This window comes from Cryptotermes secundus, unplaced genomic scaffold, assembly GCF_002891405.2.
Source record: "Cryptotermes secundus unplaced genomic scaffold, Csec_1.0 scaffold94, whole genome shotgun sequence".
In the NCBI taxonomy this organism is placed as follows: Eukaryota; Metazoa; Arthropoda; class Insecta; order Blattodea; family Kalotermitidae; genus Cryptotermes; species Cryptotermes secundus.
The window spans coordinates 369,882-391,036 of NW_019737391.1; the positions used below are offsets into that span (position 1 = coordinate 369,882).

Genomic DNA, 21,155 nt, shown 5'->3' on the forward strand with positions numbered 1-21,155 from the left:
AAAAAAATTAACTTTAACTCAAGCCAGGTTAAACTAACTCGGCCTAGAAAAATGTACTAAACCAAAATTTCAATTTGACCCTCTAGTTTTTCAAGTTCAGTACTTTGATTTTTCTAATACAGTAAAACTTATAGGCAACGTATTTGAACTGTCTGTTACATGCATTTAGGGCCGCGCCATAGCTCAAGCGGTTAGTCGCTGGCTTCCCACCGCGGTGGCCCGGGTTCGAGCACGGATCTGGTCAGTGGGATTTGTGGTGGGCAAAGTGGCGTTGGGGCGGGTTTTCTCCGAGTACTTCGGTTTCCCCTGCCAATCTTCATTCCACCAATTGCTCCACAATCACCCTCACCTATCATCTGGGGCTGGTACAATAGGCCAGAAGTGGCCGCGGTACAAGGGACTTAGTCCCACCCCACTAGCAATAGAAAAAATACATGCATTTAGTTCTGATACTGAAAACGTCGCTTATTCAGGAAGGAATGAAAGATACGCGTATTTTGATCCTAAAGAAGACGGCAGTGTGTTTCTCATGAGCGTCGGAAAAAGCTCCGAACGCGGCTCGAAACAAAAAAAAAAAATCGAAAAATCCGGAAATCGCTAATTTCTTTCTAGTTAACTCCCTACTTTAGCAGAAACGAACTTAAAACATTTAAAGTGATTTGTAAGTCATGTCTCAGAAAATTATATCACCTCTCTGAATACAAATCACAGAATTGTGAACTCATGAAGAAACTTCAGTTTTATTTGCGTGTTGTGACTGCATATTTCCGCCTAGAGTACCACCATGGAACAACCTGTATAGATTTCAAGGTCTCAGTGTGACATTATAAGGCATTCTTCGGATGTTCTGCAGTTGGATGTAACGTTATGCTTACAGCATTATATGGTTTACTGTTTCTTGGTAGTTAGTTAAATGATTCGAGGTGCGTCTTGTTTCCAGATAATGACAGAGGAATTCAGAAATAAATCACTCAAGATTCTAAGGAAAAAAGGAAATATTAACATATTTATTGAAACCATTACAGAATATAAGATCAGTACCCATAACAGGCACTTCCCTATCCACATTAGCGAGTAAGAGACCTATATTTCGACCATTAGATTTACACGCCTTAATCTGTAGCAAATTTCTTTCCAACTTTCAGAATTTCTTTCTTAATCAGAATCCACGTTACGTCATGGTATAATTATAAAAATAAAATTTACCTACTATTCCAGTTTAATCTAAGAAAATTTTGTAGGTTTGATTTCTAAATTGAGTCTCTCATCTTCAACGACATTTATCGATAAATTTTATTTTGTAGGGAACAGTAGGTAGCGTAGTTGGTTTAAACACTATACTACAAGCCGGAAGGTCGCGGGATCGAGTTCCGATGAAGTGGATTTTTTCAATTGACATAATCCTTCCAGCCGCACTATGGCCTTGAGGTCGACTAAGCGTTTAACAGAAATAATTACCAGGAATATTCTTGGAATAATCTTGGGGGTAAAGGGCGGCCGGCGCGTAAGGCTGACAACCTTACTGCCATCTATGAGCCGGTTTTCTAGAAAATGTGGGAGCCTCGACATCTCACAACACTATGGGCCTCCATGGCCTGTTACAGGCATGGTTTTACCTTTTTTGTCTTCAAAATAAATTAATGTTACGTGAAAGTTTCGTTTTCGACCATCTTGAGTCTACATACCGCGGATTGGTATGGATCATAGGAAGTGGAGTTTGGGTGTGTCAGATGTGTGTCAGGAACAACGAAGTTTTTCTAATAGTTTACTGCATGTATCTAACTCCATTGTGCAGGGTTCTTCCTAAGAAGACAATAATGCTTTAACTAGGGAGGAAATTCCCTGCCTGATTATGCGGATTATGGATCAGCACAGCCCGATAACTAACCCTGTCTTCAGAGGCAACTCAAAGTCAAATCCTTATAACCCGATACTTTCAGATTAATTTTAAAGTTATTCTTCAATGCAGTGCTAGGACCCCGAAGTAGTCTCTTCCTGTGATAATTCCCGACTAAAATTTTATGTCTAATATTTATTTCTTTCAATTCTCGCCGATCTTATGGTTATTGTGTCCCACTGCATGTTGAAAGATTCTCGTCCTTACTCATGTATCCGAAATTTCGGAGTTGTGTGTACACTGAAATCTGACGGACGAAAATTATGTGAGCTACTAATCTTGTTGATCACCCGCCCAAGGAGTCCTACCGAATGTGTAAGATCTAGAAAAACCGAAGTGAACGGAGAAGTTCATGGAGGTAGGCCTAGGCCCACTGAGGCTCTAGTGCCAAGGGGAAAAAAAAAATAATTTTGCATGAACTTATTAAGAAATAATATATACCACTTCTGGAAACTGCACTATCCCTTGCAATACTGAAACCAGGAAATTCTTACGTCGAATGGTCACTACGTGCCATACCCAGAATAAAATTTAAGTCCAAGCGCTTTAATTGAAAAATTAAACCTGACTTATGCAGAAATCAGTAATTTTTCTTCTTTTTATGTAAAGGTAGTGTTGTCCCCGTGATTAACTAATTAAGCACTACACCATGAAGGTGTATGGGGGAGTTGATGTATAGATCCACGCTTTCTTGACCTCGGCACTAGCTGGAGATGAGTGGTCAGCTTCACGTTCCCGGCAATCTTATACCTGGGGAAACAACTCACGGTACCCATTGCATAGGAAGTTGGATGGACCCTAGAGCCGGTCTGGACGTGGAGAAGAGAAAATTCTTGATCCTACCGGGACTCGAACTCCGACCTCTCGGTCGTCCAGTTGGTAGCCAGTCGCTATACTGACTGAGCTATTCCAGGGCCAATTCCTTATGTGGAAACGAAATTTATTGTCGTGTGAAGGGAAGAAAATAGGTTTAAAATATTTTAAACAAAGTGCTAAGTAGAATATTTTAAGAGAGGAAGTTATAGAAGAATGAAGAAAAATACACGAAGAATAGCTTCAGAATATATGTTCTACATCGACATTATTGGATAATTAAATGTAGGAAGATAAATTGGGCAAAGCATGTAGCACTTATGGAGAAGAAGACAGATTATTACAATATGTTATCAGGTAAACCTGGAGGAGCCACTTGGCATTCCTAGACTTGCATGCGATGGCAACATTAAAACAGACACCATAAACAGAAATAGGATAGTACACGTAGGATGCTGACTGGAAATGAATGGCTCAGATTACGGTTCAGTGAGGTGGACACTTGTGAACACAGTAATGAACCAGTGGCTTCGGTAATGGACCGGGGATTTCTTGGTCAGATGAGTGGCTATCAGCTTCTGAAGAAAGACTCTGATCCATGTAATTAATTAAGTACTTTTTTTCCTTGGCACTACAGCCCCAGTGGGCCTAGGCCTACCTCCATGAACTTCTCCGTTCACTTCGGTTTTTCTAGATCTTACACATTCGGTAGGACTCCTTAGGCGGGTGAGCAGCTCGACGCAAGGCCTGTACCTGTACACAAACACAGAAAAACGCACACACACATACTAAACATCCATGTCCTGATTGGGATTCGAACCCACGATCTCGGTTTCCAAGCGAGCGAAGACAGTATATGCAACTTAAGTACTTACTTTGCTCAAATCTACTCAAAAGTAAGTCTGTTCTGCAGTCCGCACACCAAGCTTGAATGTCAATTCAACTAACTCAGTGCAGTAGAGTCTAACCTGACTAGCTGAGTGCTCAAGTGGTCAAAGAGATTCCCTATCTTTTACGGAACACTGCTATTCATTGCCGTATTCACAAGGATTCGTCTGTCAATAGTTCTTTAAAATATACACGTTTACTATAGAATTATTTCAGAGAGCGCTTAGCTTATTTCACTGACTGCTGTCATGATACTTCAATGCACATTCTCTCACGCTTATGACTTAATATTTCTCTCTCTCTCTCTCTCTATTGCTCAATAGCCCCTTGGACCTTGGCCGCTTTTTCAGTTTCTTAATCCTATACACAGACGCTAGGACTCCTTGTACGAGTGATCAGCCCGTCGCAAGATCGCTACCTAAACACAGAACAACACAAACACAGAATAAACGCACACAGACATCCATGTCCCGAGTGGGATTCGAACCCACGATCCCAGTGTTCATGCCTTAGACCGGGTGGCCACTGTGATCAGCTTATTATTTAAATAACTAACGTATATTAATATAAATTAATTAGAGTATGACAAACGAATTTTCTGAAACCATCACATCATTTCAATTTTGTAATGACAAAATTTGCATTGATATTTGTTGTGGCTTTTATGTGTAAAAATGTATACAGCTAATGGAATAGAGCAGAAAATAATTAGGATCTGAAATCTCACCGAATGAGATACAAATGGCTCTAACACGTCTCTGTTAGTATAACATGCATGTCTGTATATTTTTACTTCAAGACTTTTTTTTTTGTACGTCTTTCATAAGAACGAATCAGCAAGTGGTATGCGATACCAATCAGAGGTTTATTATTACTGCTGCTTATGTGTCTGTGTTCCAGTTCTTGCGCGCACCTCGTTATACCTCGCATACTGAGAGCGAGGCATAATTGCGAGGCTCGCTCTGTGATCGGAATCCTTAATCTTACAACACAGAGAGAGCTACGAAAGTCAGAATTTGACTACTTTTACGTGTTCTTTGAACGAAGGAAGTGAAATGAATACATAATGGTAATGCCACGTAAGTTTATACAGATGCATGCTTCAACTGACAAATCGCTGAACACAGTAGGAGGAAACAATAATTTGGGGGGGGGGCTGGGATTTACACCAAATGTTACGGGCGAAATTAATTTTTGGTTTGAAATTATGAAATGTAATTGCACATCAGCCGGTCACGGTAGCCGAGCGGGCTAAGGCATGCACTGTCTTCGCAAGCTCGGAAGCCAGGATCGTGGGTTCGAATCCCACTCAGGGCATGGATGTTTGTGTGCGTTTTTCTGTGTTTGTCTAGAGTTAGAGGCCTTGCGACGAGCTGATCACTCGCCCGAGGAGTCCTAGCGAATGTGTAAGATCTAGAAAACCGAAGTGAACGGAATTCATGGAGGTAGGCCTAGGCCCACTGTGGCTGTAGTGCCNGGAATTGAACATTAAAACGTTTCTTAAACCACGTAATGGTGCAAAACAGATTCGTACATATTGATATACGTAGACCTCACTGAGATGTACAATTTGTATTTAAATCCTGTTTCGGTATGGACAGCAATGAATATTGTTTATTTGAAATGTACTTAAACAAAATATGCACACTGCTATGGAGTATACATCTCTACTTCTGCCATTTGGTAACGCGCTTGCACATTTCTTTTTAGTCAGTTACTTTCATGCAATTTAACATTTAGTTTTTAATTTTTCGAGTACCGGCATATACACGTAGTATAGACAGTGTAACGTAACTTCGAACAAGGCCCCGCATTCCTAGTCAAATCCCGCGCATAGCTTGTGGTGGGAGGAGTTTCTTAACACTCGTTCTTCCACTGGCCGTCTGTCACTTCTCACACCCTCCACCCCCTTGTCTGAAGTGTTTCTTCTGCGCATTCAAGGTTCCTCTTGGCCTTGTTCGAAGTTACGTGCCACTTGCTCTATCTATTTAGCTATCTATCTGTCTATCTATCTATCTATCTATCTATCGAACCAGCTACTTAGCTTCATGAAGCTGGGTCCTTCTTGATAAGCCATCAGTAGCTCATCTACTCCAAAATATCCCAACAGTTTATGGAACCTGAAAGTTCATTATCATTTTCAGAAGACTCCGCCGCTACTCCATACATTGAGCCAGATTAATCCAGTCCATACCACCCCATCCTGTTTCCCTAAAGTTCCGTTATAATATTAACCTCGCACTTACTTCTAAGTTTCCCCACTCCTTCCTCCTCTTCCGGCTTTTCCACCAAAGCCTCGTGTCCATACCACTTCTCTCTTTCTAACTCTCGCTACATGCCCAGCCCATCTAATTCCCTTTGAATTGATCACTCTAATTACGTCTGACGAAGAACACATTATGGATCTCCTCATTATGTAGTTTTCTCCAACTCCTACGCTCTTCGTTCCAAATAAACTCCTGAGCACCTGTACTCAAACACCCTCAGCATATGTTCTTTCAGTATTGCCAGAGCCTAAGTTTCAAAACATATAAAACCACAGGCAAATTATAGTTTTGTATATTCTGATTTTTGCGTTTTCAGACAGCAGACGACAAAACAAATTTTCATAACTGCATTGTAGCCAAGCATTACCCGAATTGTCTCCTCTTAATTTCTGCAGAATAAAATATTGATCTGTTACTGTCGTTCTTAGATACGACTGTTTCAACTTTGCCGCATTTTCAAAGGATGGAATGCAGTATATACCGTTTATAGTCGCTGAATGAACCAAACACATAACGAGAATATCTCGCTATATGACAACGATGCAACTCACATACCACTTAGCGGATCTGGACACAAAATATTAGAACCCATACTTGTTTAACGTTGTTAGTACGTTGCTGTAAACTACGACGTTAGGTGAAATAGCCTTAAGCGAATCCATTTTTATCATAATTTAAGAAATAATTGAGTTACTTTCATCAGCCTTTCTTTGCCCCCTTAACGTACATAACAATAGATAATTTGAAAGCGGCTGATAATCTATATTGCTAGTGGGGTGGGACTAAGTCCCTTGTACTGCGGCCACTTCTGGCCTATTGTACCAGCCCCAGATGGTAGGTGAGGGTGATCGTGGAGCAGTTGGTGGAATGAAGATTGGCAGGGGAAACCGAAGTACTCGGAGAAAACCTACCCCAGCGCCACTTTGTCCACCACAAATCCCACTTGACCAGACCCGGGATCGAACCCGGACCGCCGCGATGGGAAGCCAGCGACTAACCGCTTGAGCTGTGGCGCGGCCTTATTTAACATTTAGTATGACACATTTTATTCACCAATGGACAAAAGTAGTGCGAGCCAGTGGTGTATTACGGTCCGGTCTCATTAACTTTTAACACTTTTCCGGGCAAGTAACCGGGCTTTTCAACCATTTTCTTAAACTCTGACATGACAAACGGCGTAATAATGAGTTAACGCAAAGAATAGTTAACTAGGACAATTTTCGTATTGTAACTAAGTTCTAAAGAAAGAAAAATGTAAAATATAGTGCTGAGTTTCTTAGTGACATTTTATAAGATTGGTTCTTAGGTTAAAACGAAATTACAACAGGCACAAAGATGGTACAGCACATCTTCCAATGAACAATAAAATAAGTAGACTAAGAAAAACTTACAGAAATTCTCTTGAGCTGACTTTCTTCCCGATATCTGCCTTTCTCATCATATACTTGAATTACAGACAGATGATGCGTGATTCAAAGGTGTTTAATTACAAGTTATACCTCGTTGTCACAGGATTTGTTGAAGTTGCTGCTGTAACGAATGTGAATGCCGATAGGAGCGCTGATGTAGGTGCAATACGTGCATGGGTGTCTTTCGCTCGCTATGGCTGCCTTTATCACCTTCTACATCTGAAGTCGCCGTTAACGGAATCTAATTTGCCGTGCGTCTGAGTGTTACTACATGTCTACTGCTAGTCTGTGTGCCACTGTATAGTGGTGGTGTTCATTCTGTGGGCCACGACCACCAGCACAAAACTGTGTTTATCAAACCAGCTTAATGTAATCCTTTCAATGGCTGAAACACAAGCATAATGAATTCATAAAGGTTAGAATTATAATAATCTTTCAAGGGCATAATATTAATATCGACGGTCACGGTAGCTGAGCGGTCTGAGGCATGTACCGTCTTCGTTCTCTCGGAAGCCGGGTTCGTGGCTTCGAATCCCAAATAAGGCATGGATGTTTGGTATGTGTATGTTTTTACTTCGTGTTTGTGTTGTCCTGTGTTTAGGTAGCGGTCTTGCGACGAGCTGATCACCCGTCCAAGGAATCCTACCGTCTGTAAAATGATCACGAAACTTAGAAATCAGAGGCCAGGCCCCAAGGGGGCTGTAGAGGCAGTGTTAAAAAATATTAATATCACCGTGTAAGGAGGCTCAAACGGTAAAGCTTCTGACCTAAATAAAGAGGTCTCAACTTCGATCTCGGCAGGGACACGGATTATTCTGAGGTTACTCCTGGTTTGTCTCAGTCTCTCCAGGCAAACACAAGGGCAGTGTCTTCGATTAAACCGAAACTGTTTCTTTCTAAATCGTTTCGTATCAGTCATCTCGCATATTTCATCTCAGAAATTACACGACTGATTATGGTGAAATCTGGCATATCGTCCTATACCCAAATAGCCAGTCAAATGTAATTTTGGTTCGAATTGTTTCAGTATAACCCCAAAATTCCTAGATACTCAAATAAGACATAATAGGTAATTTCGTGTTCTCAGAAACGGGTGTTCGCACAAAGTGACTAGTTCAAGTCACAGAAGATAGATGTGATAAAAATTAAAAAGACTTACACCTCATCAAGTTCACTGATTTTGTTAATTTATTTTTATAATTGTCAATTTTTATCCTCAAACCCAAGTCGAAGCACTTGTCTATAAGAAAGAAGCGATATCTTGACCTGCCCATATTCAGAGGCGTGAAAGCGGATTCACATACGTAAGCAGACCTGAAGAAATTTGTTAAGTAGAAGGCAACATTTCTGAGATTCGTATACACTTTGTCGCTCATCGAGTTCTAGAAACTGACTTGAGAAATATCTGTAATTTGTAAGAGAAATGTTCCTATTTTCCCACTCGAAACTACATCGCTGTTCACTGGAAGACTGCAACTTCTTGTCCAGCCCTGGTCTAGTGGGAAGCATAATATTCCACGTTCCAACATAGCCGCAGTCACAAGAAAGAGAATAAATAAGTTTAAAACACAGTCAGTATAATGACAAGCAGTCACTTACAGCATAATCAACTCACGAAACGTCAAGCGTATAAAACATACCGCAGGCAATGGACAATGCCCGAAGCAATTGTGTTAAAGTTTGCAGTTTTTCACATTGGATTAACTTCACTTTAATCCGTGATATTGTAGAGCACTACGGTTCCTCACTAGAACAAAAAAATGCAGCCTGTTACTGGACCGTATCCTGAGACAGCTTATTTCATGTCACTACAACTCACTGCCTTAATACAGGTCTCTCATTTGTAACTTTTCCACATAGCGGAGTTTTCAAATGAGATTCCACCGATAAGAATTCGTTAGGTTCTTGCGTCCCTGTCCATAGAAATTCCCATAGCACATTGTAACAAACCTAGGCTCTAAACAAGTTCTTTATAATTCTCAGAATTACTGGGTTTTCGGACTTTGATCATCGTCCGGTATTCTTGAAACTAAAAAGCACAACGTTCCTCGAGGATAGAAACAGATATAGTTTTCGAAACGTTTTGTTTTCTAGTTTTTAGGACACCGGAAAATGGATAAGTCCGAAATTCCTGTAATTCTGTGTGTTATGTACTATCGTCAGAACACTAAATATATTTTTCTTTGTAATTGTTTCCGTCTGCAAATATTTTCTGTTTTCATTCATTTGATTAACAGAAAAACTATGTCACAACTTACAATATAACACAATTATAGCCTTGCACTATTGGTAATTCTGAAAAATAATTAGTAAAAATATACAATTTATTTAGTGTCATCTTATTATCATGGCCAAAATCAACTTCAGCACCATCGCAACATGAACTGAGGCAGATTCACTATCTTGCGCCCGTTAACAGCCCACAATTCTTAGTGCAACAGAAGCCTGTACTAAAGCTAACAATACCATGGCATATTTTCGTGTGGGTATAAAAATTACGTTAGGCTTATGTAGGATTTTAATTTCCCAGAGCTGTGGCTATGAAGCATTCTATATTCTAGAATGTAATAACATGTAATACATTGAAAATCAACAGACATTTTGGAGGATTTTTTTTTTCTTTGGCACTACAGCCCCAGTGGACCTAGGCCTACCTCCACGAACTTCTCCGTTCACTTAGGTTTTTCTCGATGTTACACATTCGGTAGGACTCCTTGGGCGGGTGATCAGCTCGTCGCAAAGCCTCTACCTGTACACAAACACAGAAAGACGCACACACACAAACTAAATATCCATGCCCTGAATGGGATTCGAACCCACGATCCCGCTTTGCAAGCGAGCGAAGACAGTTTGGAGGAAAATATCACCTGTATTTTCCAAGTGTGACTAAGCTAGATAAGATACCGACTAGCTGTGCTTCCTATATGCTGGTTTCTTAATTGATGTATTCTTCGACCCTGAATGTAGAGGCGATATTTTCCTCCAAAATATCGGTTAATTTTAAAGGACTGCACGACTTTCTATCCCATAAGATAAAACTCTTTGTCTATAGGCCTACTTCCAACATGAACCAACCAATCAATGCAACTAAGACCATGCGAGGAAATGAATAAGGCATTAAAAGAACTCCGTGCCGTGTAGTCCGCAAGCGAACTATACCGACCGAGCGACCGTCTCTTATCGGCGAAGTTAGTGCCAACTGTAGCGGATAGAGGATGTGACGTGGTCGGCGCAACGAATCCCCAAGGCCGTTGATATCGGATTCCTAGAACGGAGCCGCTATTTCCTTGAAATATAGCACCTCAAATATCCTCACGAGGCTGAGTGGACTCCGTTCCAGACCCATTACTTCTAAGAAAAACTGGTAACGCCGGAAATCGAGCCCGGAACCTCTGGATCTGTAGTCAGGAAGTCTGACCACTAGATCACAGAGGCGGTCATTAACAAGCCATTAGCTTCTATATTGATACAGTGCTACAGGCTATGTCAGGAGATAAGCAGAAATCGTTTACATAAAAAGCCTGTTCCAATTCTGTAAATACAAAAGTCTGTGCGATCAGCAAAGAGCAAACAGGAGCGAGAGACGAGGAGGGCACGCGATGGACAGTGAAACGGGTGGCCGAGTAGCACGAGCTGCGGTGTTGGGGTCTGCACGTCGTTTTCACACTCGACCGGCAAATCGTCGGACGCTGTTGCAAGTCATCCTACACGTCACTAGACGCTACAGGAGACCGGGCCATCGGCGCGACTTGGGTGGTAACTTGCTACAAGCTGCTGGTCACTCAACCGCACGGAGTCATCGTCCATACGGCCTGAGGACTCTCCGCTTTCTTGTGTCATTACGTCCGAAAATACGTGTATGTCACGGGAAGAGATGAAGTCTCGGTTCAGTGGTTAGCGCTCCTGCTTCATATTATGAAGTTCGCTGATTGTAAATATTCTGACGAATATGACTATTGCTAGGCAACGACTCATAAACAGGACAATACAGGTTGTGTTTTCCGTTTGGTCCGTGCAAAGTGGTTATAAGAAAGGCGAATTCTGAAACTGGCAGTGACGAAAAGGGAAGTTTCAAATATGGTCGCGAATCCGAAGGGACTCGGACCCAAGAAAGACTGCGCTGGGTAGGGTAAGCAGCATATACAAAAGTCAGACCCGTCACCCGTCCTCTCGTGAGAGAGGGCGCCTCAAAAAAAAAACAAGCTCGTAACTGTCAAACAGTAGTAAATATCTTGTCATAAGCCCCAGACTGGGCTCGACACCAAGACTGACTGACTTAGTGACTGACCGTCAGTCATAATGTGACTTTGACTTTGAAGCTGGAAGTTGTTATAGGAGCACAGAACAGTGGTCGGAAGAGAATTGAGTCGACTTTTCGGAACTGGTAGCTGCAGGAAATGACAGGTAGACTTCGTGGTGATTTGAAGTGATAGTTTCTGTGATAAATCCGTTACTAGGAAACGGATAGTGTGCCACAGTGATTTGTGAAGTGAGTAAATTAGCGATAACGCTGTAATTGATTGTGATTAAGAGAGATTGCAATAGAAGGCATTAATAAATGTAATCATCAAATCCAGAATCCGATATTATTCGTCACGTGACAATAATATCCCGGAGGCTATCCCGAATGAAAGGACTTTGTAATTTTCTTCAGTCTCTCCAGGAAAATATTCAAGCACTCCCTTAAATAGGTTGCAATACCTTTCTAATGCAGCCTTTCAAATTCCAAAGCCATGCACCATACTACCCGGCTATTCTCATATCGCTGATAAGTGAATAGGGTACTTCTTGAATTCAGGGTTGGTGGCATTGCTATCGTGGCGTCGAAATGAAATGGATGTTAGATAACTTGAGAGTACGAGTAAAAGTATGTAATAAATTCATCTGTCGCAGAATGGGTTCAATTGATGTATTTTTTCTGAAAAAGTTGGTAAACCCTTGAATTACATACACACAAGAGATTCATTGGCTGCTTAGTTCCTTAGTTAATGGCCTAGGTCATTCTCTGATCACTTTAGCAACTAACAGCTGCTCAGGTAAGGTAATGTATGTGAAGCAATATATAACATAAATTTGCCCTCTTTCTTACTCTTTCGCCGGAAACCTCAAGCTTACTCGCCAGGTAACCGTTGTCGCGTCTGTCTTCAAATAAATCATGATATGTGTATTATATAATATTTTCTTTATAGTACTTTCTAAGATAAAGAATATTACAATCCATTTTCACTAATGAAGCAAAGTGAATTCTAACACATGTTCATACGTCACATACTCACTCACTCATGGAGCTGAGCCCTTCTTGAGAAACCTCCAAATCTGCAGCTATTCAAGTATTTCCCAGCATTTTATGGAATTTTAAGGTTCATTACCGTGTTCACAAGAGCCCTCCACTGGTCCCTATCCTGAGCCAGATCAATCCAATCCATACCATCCCATCTTATCTCTCTAATTTTAAAATTGTCCACCCACCTACGCCTTGATCTTCCCAGTGATCTTTTTCCTTCTGGTTTTCCCGCAAATATCCTATATGCATTTCTCTTCTCCCCATCTGTGTTACATGCCCTGTCCATCTCATTCTCCTTGACTTGATCATTCTAATTATACTTGGAGAAGAGTACAAGTTATGAAGCTCTTCATTACGCAGTTTTCTTCAGCCTCCTGTCACATCATCAATCTTAGGTCCATGTTCATACGTACACCTGAAATATCGATATTCGTACCTGATCGATTAGAACCATTTGCCGATTTAAGAATTAACAATGAAAATCTGAGATCAATTCTGTAACTCGTAACCTTTGATTCAGGCTTAACTTTCTTGGGTAAGTATCCATGTAGTAAAAGAAAGTTAAGGGAAGTACGTGGCTTAGGAGAGAGGACTTATTGAGAACTGGAAAATATTACATACATACGAAACACATACCAAGAATGTTCCAGTGACATTCAGCCTACACAAATGTCGAATGGGGTAACCAGAAAAACTGTAAAATAAATAATCAAGCTCACCTTCTTATTTGCTCATGGAGCTGAGCCCTTGTGGAACCAAAAGAAACTATTGCCCTTTGGAAATGGGCTTATTATATTTCCTTGGAACAAGACGTGAAGGCCCATAGGGTTGTGAGACGTCAATGCTCCCACATTTTCTAGACAGTCAGCTTACAGATGGCGGTGAGGTTGTCACCCTTTCGCGCCGGCTTCCCTTTACCCCCAGGAAGATTCCTTGTACTCATTTCTGTTAGAGGCTGAGTTGAACCCAGGACCATATTGCGGTTGGAAGGATTAGGTCAATTGAAAAGTCCAATGATCTCATGGGGAATCACACCCGTGACCTTTCGGCTTGTAGTATAGTACCTCAACCAATAATTACACATATAAACCGCGAGAAATTCAAACAAACGATTTTAATATGTATTGTTTACGTTATTATAAAATGACAGAAGTTATTTAAACGCTTTCACATACATATCTTCTTTTCTGATTTTCTCTAGTCTGATACGTTACTTGGCAGTTTTTAAAACCTGTATTTCTGCTGCATCGGTCTCACAAACACTTGTAACGTAAACTGAGATTTGTATTAGCTTACTTGTATTGTACATTGTCAAACCTAACCACACTAAACCAAATCAATTGCCTCCACAGACTCTTATTGAATCATAGAGAATTAAGTGGTATCTCACAGGTTTCCATGGAAAAACGCTGCTCATTTCATCCTCAACATCTATCATATACAGTAATAACAGTGCTATAGAGATCTGTGTACGGCTTGAGGTTCTCACAGCAGTGGTTATGAAGAATTCTATGTCCCGAGACTTCCAAAGTCAATCGACGTTTAGGAAGAACACGTTGCCTCCATCTTCAGAATCAGCCAAGCAAGTATGTGAAATTAACCTTTTAAAACAATGATTATTACATACAACACCTGTGTTAACGTTCAAAAGCACCTATTTCACGCTGGTTTCTTACGTGGCTTATTTTTCGGCCCTGAAGATGGAGGCCACATGTTCCCCCGATAGGTCTGTTGACTTTAAACGGATTACACAACGTTATATCCCAGAGATAGAACTGTTTTACAGAACTAGTAAGGAAACTGTGAGTTCCACGCATGCAAAACCAAAGAAACACTAATACAGGACTATAGGTCAAATACACGTACATCTTAATTTGTGAGCGGTTATTACGTTGGACACCCCTTGTCTCTGTACATGGTACTCTTTTGTTTCATTCCTCTCGTTTTATTTTAGAGTCACCATTGTCTGACCGACTGAAATGAATAGTATTGCTTATAGCATCGTTCTGTTTGCTTTGGCAGAACTCTGTTTCACTGGGAAGGCTTGATTCCTTCATCCGATGATGAATGGTGAGAAATGCCACCCATGTTGACATTCGAACCTATGATCCTTTGCGTATGTCTCCATATCCGAGAGCTCTCATAAATTTCTCCTTCAATTCTCTATTTTATTTGCAGATGTTTATCTATAAAAGAATCAGATGTCTGCATGGCAAAGCACGTTTAATTCTATGCAGGATCTGGGATTTTCACATACGCGGTTATGAAGAGTTCTGTCTTCTGTGTTATAACACCGTGATTTCCGTTAAAATTCGAGACTAGTTTTAATTATAATTCGTTTTTAAGTTATGTAAGAACAATGACAGCATGTAGACTATACAGGATAAGACGGTATGATGTCTCATGAATGACGAATTGGAAAGAATCTGAAAGGAAACGAGTCGATCATTATGTTTAGTGTGTCCTTTATTGTTTGTGTGCTGTGTTTTGTTTGAGTGTGGTGTGTTATTTTGTGTGATGTATGTTATTTATCTATTGTGTCTTATTGTTGTACCATTGTCACAGGGCAAAGATCAAATCCAGGCACTATTATGGCTTTTGCTTGGGGGGGCGGGGGACTGAGTAAAACCACAAAAATCCCAGATTGGATACCGGTATGCTGGCTGAAATTAAGATCGAAATCCTAATTGTGTATTATGTAAACCGAGAATGAAATGCTGATATTATGATTCTGGACATTATCTATCGCCCTGTCTTTATCTAAAAATATCTTCATGTTTATTTTTTCAAAACACAACGTTTCGGAGACTGGACTGGATTCAGCTGGCTCAAGATATGTTCACGATAATAAACCTTAAGGGTTTTAGAAAATTTGAGATGGATCTCCTTGATTGCCTCCACAAGTAACTTGCAGGTTACTCAAAAGATACTCAAAAGAAGGGTTTAACACAGAAATGTACTCAATATGTACAAATAATACGGCTTGAAAGCGATTATAATATTTTTATTCGAAATTGTCAGGATAACCAAAGTTTAGAAAACCGTAGCTTATGACTAGGCTGCGGGCTGGAAGACCGGAGAATCTGCACTCGACTGAGATGGAGACAAATTGGTTTCTTTACCATCGTGCCAAGACCGATTCTGAGTCGCACCCAGCCTCGAGTTTAGGGTACTAGAGTTAGTTCCATAGAGAAAAAGCAGCCGGGGCATCAAGCTGGCCACTCTACATAGTGCTGAGGTTAAGAATGCGTGGAAATATATCTACATTTCCTTATACATATACGTAGCGTAGCGCTTACTTAAGCACATGGATAAACCTATCCAGACTTTTAACTAAAATTTTAATAATTATATATATATATATGTTTGGAACATAAACAGGATGCACACTATGATGACTTAATAATTACATTCTGCAGAAATAATTAGCTGTTTTGAGACAATTACTATAATCTGGGTGCCGATCACAGTGGCCGCGCGTTCTGGGGAATGAACTGTCTTCGCTCGCTCTTGGGTTCGAATCCCACTCAAGGTATCAATGTCTGTATGTGCGTTTATTCTGTGTTTGTGTTGTTCTGTGTGTAGTTAGCGGCCATGCGACGGGCTGATCACCCGTACAAGGAGTCCTACTGACTATATATAGGATTATGAAACTGAAACGCAGCCAGGATCCAACACAAGACTGTAGAGCCATAAAGAGACAGATAGCAATATCTCGCTAGTGAATCTCTGAACCTCTAAAATCGAATTCTGTGAAGCACAATAAATCTGGGTCACCAGTTTCACACAGACACTGGCGAAGCAAATCCGCCTGCCTCTTTTGAAAGAGTTTAACGCAGTCATTGTAGGCCCAATAGATACGTTTCATTCATCGGTTATCTGATTTATAATGAACCTGCTAAAGTTCCCAAAGCACAGAGGATACTTCAAGCGAAACTTGGGTGGTAATTCCCTGCATATTTCTTACCCAGCTTGTGTCCACACTGTTCCAGTGACTGTGAAATGAGGAAAGTCTGTCTGTTTGACTGCCCCAACAGTATTTATTCGCCGCAATGAGTGAAAATCCCTACAATGTTGCGTGCTATTTTTACGCATAGAGCATGATATTTGTTTTGTGTTAGGGACGTGGCATGTTTGAAGAATTAAATTTGCAAAAAATGCATAAAGCAAGGAATGACGTAAGAGAAATTACTATGAACACTTTCCAAGTAGAGACAAAAGGCCGTAATAACCTCTATTTTGCTCAAAATGAAATTCACATATTTATGATGGTAAGCATTATTTATGTTGGAATATTGGAAAGTCACCTGAAGATGGCCAAGGTAGGCCTACACATGTCAGTCAATATTGCGTTCTAAATAGGTGAAACTGGTTACATTGGATGGAACTTGAAATTCGTTGTATTTTGAAAACGTTCTTTAAAACGACTCGTGATCAACAAATCAAAGAATTGCTCAATTTTGGGGGGCAATCGACAGCGTCAGTTCGGAGCAATAGTTCGAACGCTTCGGAGACAAATGTGAAGGTTTTACATCTTATAAAATTAGAACATGACGTAAAATACAGATCGTATTGTCACGTACATAACTTCTATTTGAGATAAAGTTAGTTATTATGAATACGCAATAAAAGTCAAGGGCAATTTACTTTCTCGCCGATAACAGTGGTAACACAGTCTTAGGCATGAACCATCTTCACTCGCTCGAACTGTGAGATCGTGGGTTCGAATTCCACTCAAGGCATGAATGTTGGTGTGTGTTACATTGTCTCCATTCAATTGTAATCATCTGCCTATACATGCAGTCTCTTATGAAAATCTACAGACTGTTTGAGAATTCCTTCCTGCTGGTTTCTTGCTTGGTTTACTCTTAGATCCTGAAGATGGATGCGATCTATTCTTCCGAAACGTCGGTTGACTTTCAGCATACTGTATGTCCATATATTTCAGGAGACAGGAAAACTTCAGAGTCACCGCTCTAAGAACCTCATACCCAAAATGTTTTAGAACGCTTTGTGTATTTGTAATTGAGAGCGGATTTCTGGAAATATGTATTTTCCTAACAAATAAAAGATTCCATTATGTGTAAATGCGACTGGAAACAGTTAAGTCCTTACACGAAGAGGGATATTGTATGAGTTCCATAAACTTCTCACGTCACTTTCTGATCATTAATTTCTGAAAGAAATTTTACTTGTATAGTGGGTACTTTGATATACGGCCCTGCATGTGTCACTGAAAGCAATGCACTAGAAACTGACGCATGGGACCAATGGACCGGAGTCGGGTCACATGACAGGGGATTCCACACTGAAGAAACGGGTTATTACTGAGATAAATATTAAACTATTTATTAAATGAATAATATATCAAGTATCGGACCGCCTCTGTCGTCCAGTGGTCAGAGTTCCTGGCTACAGATCCAGAGGTCTCGGGTTCGATTCCCTGAGCTACCAGATTTTCTGAGAAGTAGTGGGTCTGGAACGGGGTCCACTCAGCCTCGTGACGATAATGGAGGAGCTATTTCAAGGAAATAGCGGCTACGGTCTAGAAAACCGAAATTAACGGACGTGGGAATTCGTTGCGTTTACCACGCGACAACTCTATCCGCAAAAGTTTGCACTAACTTCGCCAACAAGCGTCGGTCGCTCGGTCGATATAGTTCGCTTGCGGAGTCAAGCCAAGGAGTTTGTATTACGTGAATCACATTTCTGTTACAGTAATTACCATATGTCTGTCATTCATTAGGTCGCGGTACTTCCAGTTTATCCAAATAAATTATGTAATACGTACCTGATTTTAGTTCATTTAACGATATTTTCAGTAACTCAGGGATGATGCGGTACTAATGAATTGGAAAGGAATTTCGTAGCCTAATTTAACGTACTATCCTGATATTTGTCTGAAGTAACTGAGGAAAAAACAAAATATTTCAGTCCATATACTCATAATTGTGTCCTGGCCGAGATTCGAATTCGGCACCCTTTATATACAAGTTAGAAGATTTGCCTCTAGCACTAAACTGCATGGATGAATCATTATTATTATTATTATTATTATTATTGTTATTGTTATCAATGTGTGAGGATTTTAACTGGATTCATCTGGCTCAGGATGGGCACAGTGGTATGTTCTTGTGAAAATATGAATGAACCTTAGGACTGCATAGACGACGGGGAAATTATCTTAATTTACTGGTTATTCCATTGCCTTCTCATGAAGGACTCTCTTCTCTAGATTCATTCTTCTTATTATTCTTTTTAATATTATTATAATTATTACTATCGTCAACATCATCATCATCCGACTATCTCCTCGGAACTATTCTTTTCACTATAATTTGAAACTTCTCGTTTGTAACTTAAAATTGGCCTATTACCTTAAAAGAATTAATGTCCTAAATGAACACTATTTTAACTATATTGCCATTACACAGACGTCCTCCTTCATATGAGTGCTCATTTGAGCAGTAGGAGATAGTTAAATTTCAGAACGAATTTCCTCTTGACAGACACTGCGTCATCTGAAGCCGTCAAGATGACGAGAGTTATTAAACTCTGTTGCACTGGTGTTCCAAAAGTGTGAAGAGCCTGGAAAGCGAATACACGAACCAGGTAATCAGGAACTACAGTCCTGACCCAGAACTGAAATGATGGGGTGACTGGGACGAAAATACTAAGTTACAGCAGAGGAGAGACCCAAGAGAACAGCTGACTGACAGCTCAAACTGACAGTTAACATCTGCGTTTCGACACACCGTTAACTTTCTCACGTTTTCTGACGCTACCAAAACGAGACCTAAAGATCAGAGGTAAAATCATGGAGATATACTTGGGTAGAATGTGGAGAACAGTGAAAAACAAGAAGTTCTCTGAAGACCTAATCGCCTACTTTCCTTCTATACGACACAGACCGCATAGATAACAATGCGTCCCATAATTCGTACATTGTTGCATGTGTATTCGTTGCAGCGGTAACGTCTTTACTGAACCGTTGCCTAGCAACAATAGAGAGATGCCAATAGAGGCACATAGACTGATGCAAGAGATTTATGAGGACGGCCGCTGAGATTGGTTCACGGACCGAATTTCATAAAGAGTAGTTGAGGCATTCAAATGTCGATGGGGAGGGGGGGGATTCTCAGACAGACAGCATGGTGATATGATAAGCCTTTTTAATGTTTTGTTTTAAATAAGGGAAGGTTAAAATTATAATAAATGATAGAGAGAAGGAGAGGTTCTTATTTACCCCACTGTGACTAAACAATACGCGTTTCTTCTTGCCACGCAGCTAAGAAACAAGATGGCGGATTCTTCAGATCCATTTGTCGCCGCAGCTTATCTACATTGCTCGGTTTCTAGTGATAAAAAATGTATCATTCTGAAAGCAATAACCTTAGCCACTGGACAGTGCGTTATGATGAATTCGGTACCATAATCAGACACAATCGCTTCCGATTGCTATAAAAATACGATCAAACTGAATTGATGGTAACTTAAAGTGTCCATTTTAAATCTCGTGTCGGGTTACATGCAATACTCACTCATTCCGTGATTTTCTCACGCCATCCAGGCAAATGTTAAAATAAAGCACGCGTGTCTTTACCCCAATCCGTGCATACTCTGAATTCGTGATCTTATCACCAATTCATCAAGCACGGAGACCTGCGAAAAGACAGACAGAAGGGAAAAAATATAAAGGAATGTCTTTTTCTTTCTTTTTTCTCGTTACCTTTTTCTATTTTGTTCTCCATTTTATTCGTTTCTTTGTCTTCGTCTTCAATCGCAATGCCTGTGGGGGAACATAAACTCCTGCTGGCATTTCAGGTTCTGACGGTGGTTATTATTAACATTTTTGTTTTCTGGGATATGACACCGTATAGTCTAGTAGATGTTTGTCGTTGTTGCTGAGGAGCATGCCACCTCCATCTTCAGGAAAGATGAATATGCCAAGCGTGGGAAAGGATGGGTCTACCAAGGAACCCTGAGCGAGCCACTCAGAGCAAGAACTGCAAAGAATCCAAGGCCCTTGAAGGATGGCGTCTTTACTCTAAAAAAGACCACTTCAAGGGCTTCACGTTCTTTCTCCTTCTCCTTGCTTCGATGGTTCCCTCAGAACTCCTAAGCCTTTCATTCCTCTCCTTAGCCCTATCCCACAATCTGTTTATTCTTCTGTCCTGAAGATGGAAGTAGAATGATCCTCAGAAAAGTTAATAAATATCTATTAGACTACACGTCGTACCATTCCAGAAGACAGTAATAAGATTTCCAAACTTCCGTAAGTGCTCTTAACGGTAAGTACATGCTTTTACTACAGAAAAACAGGCAGTCATGAAGCACAAAATTTACTGATTTTAGGTTTTCGCGAAGGATAGTAGTTGATGTTAATTCTGAAACTCACTATCCTACATATTTCGAACTTGAAGATAGAGGCAGAATATACTTCTGAAACGTCGGAAATATCGGCAACAACCACACGGTATAACAACCCAAGAACAGAACCAACATCACGTAAAAAGCCAACACATAAACATTGTAAGGATAGAGTTGAAGTGTTTTATAGCAATTCGAATATTGACTTGTCACTAGTAATTTTTTTT

At 40.4% G+C, this 21,155-nt stretch overlaps 1 long non-coding RNA gene across 1 annotated transcript in view; it reads right to left on the bottom strand.

Annotated features, from left to right (window-relative positions):
* The window catches only part of LOC117282773, a 188,064-nt gene that overhangs the window by 60,156 nt on the left and 106,753 nt on the right, over positions 1-21,155 (bottom strand). The gene's annotated exons all lie outside the window — the stretch shown is intronic.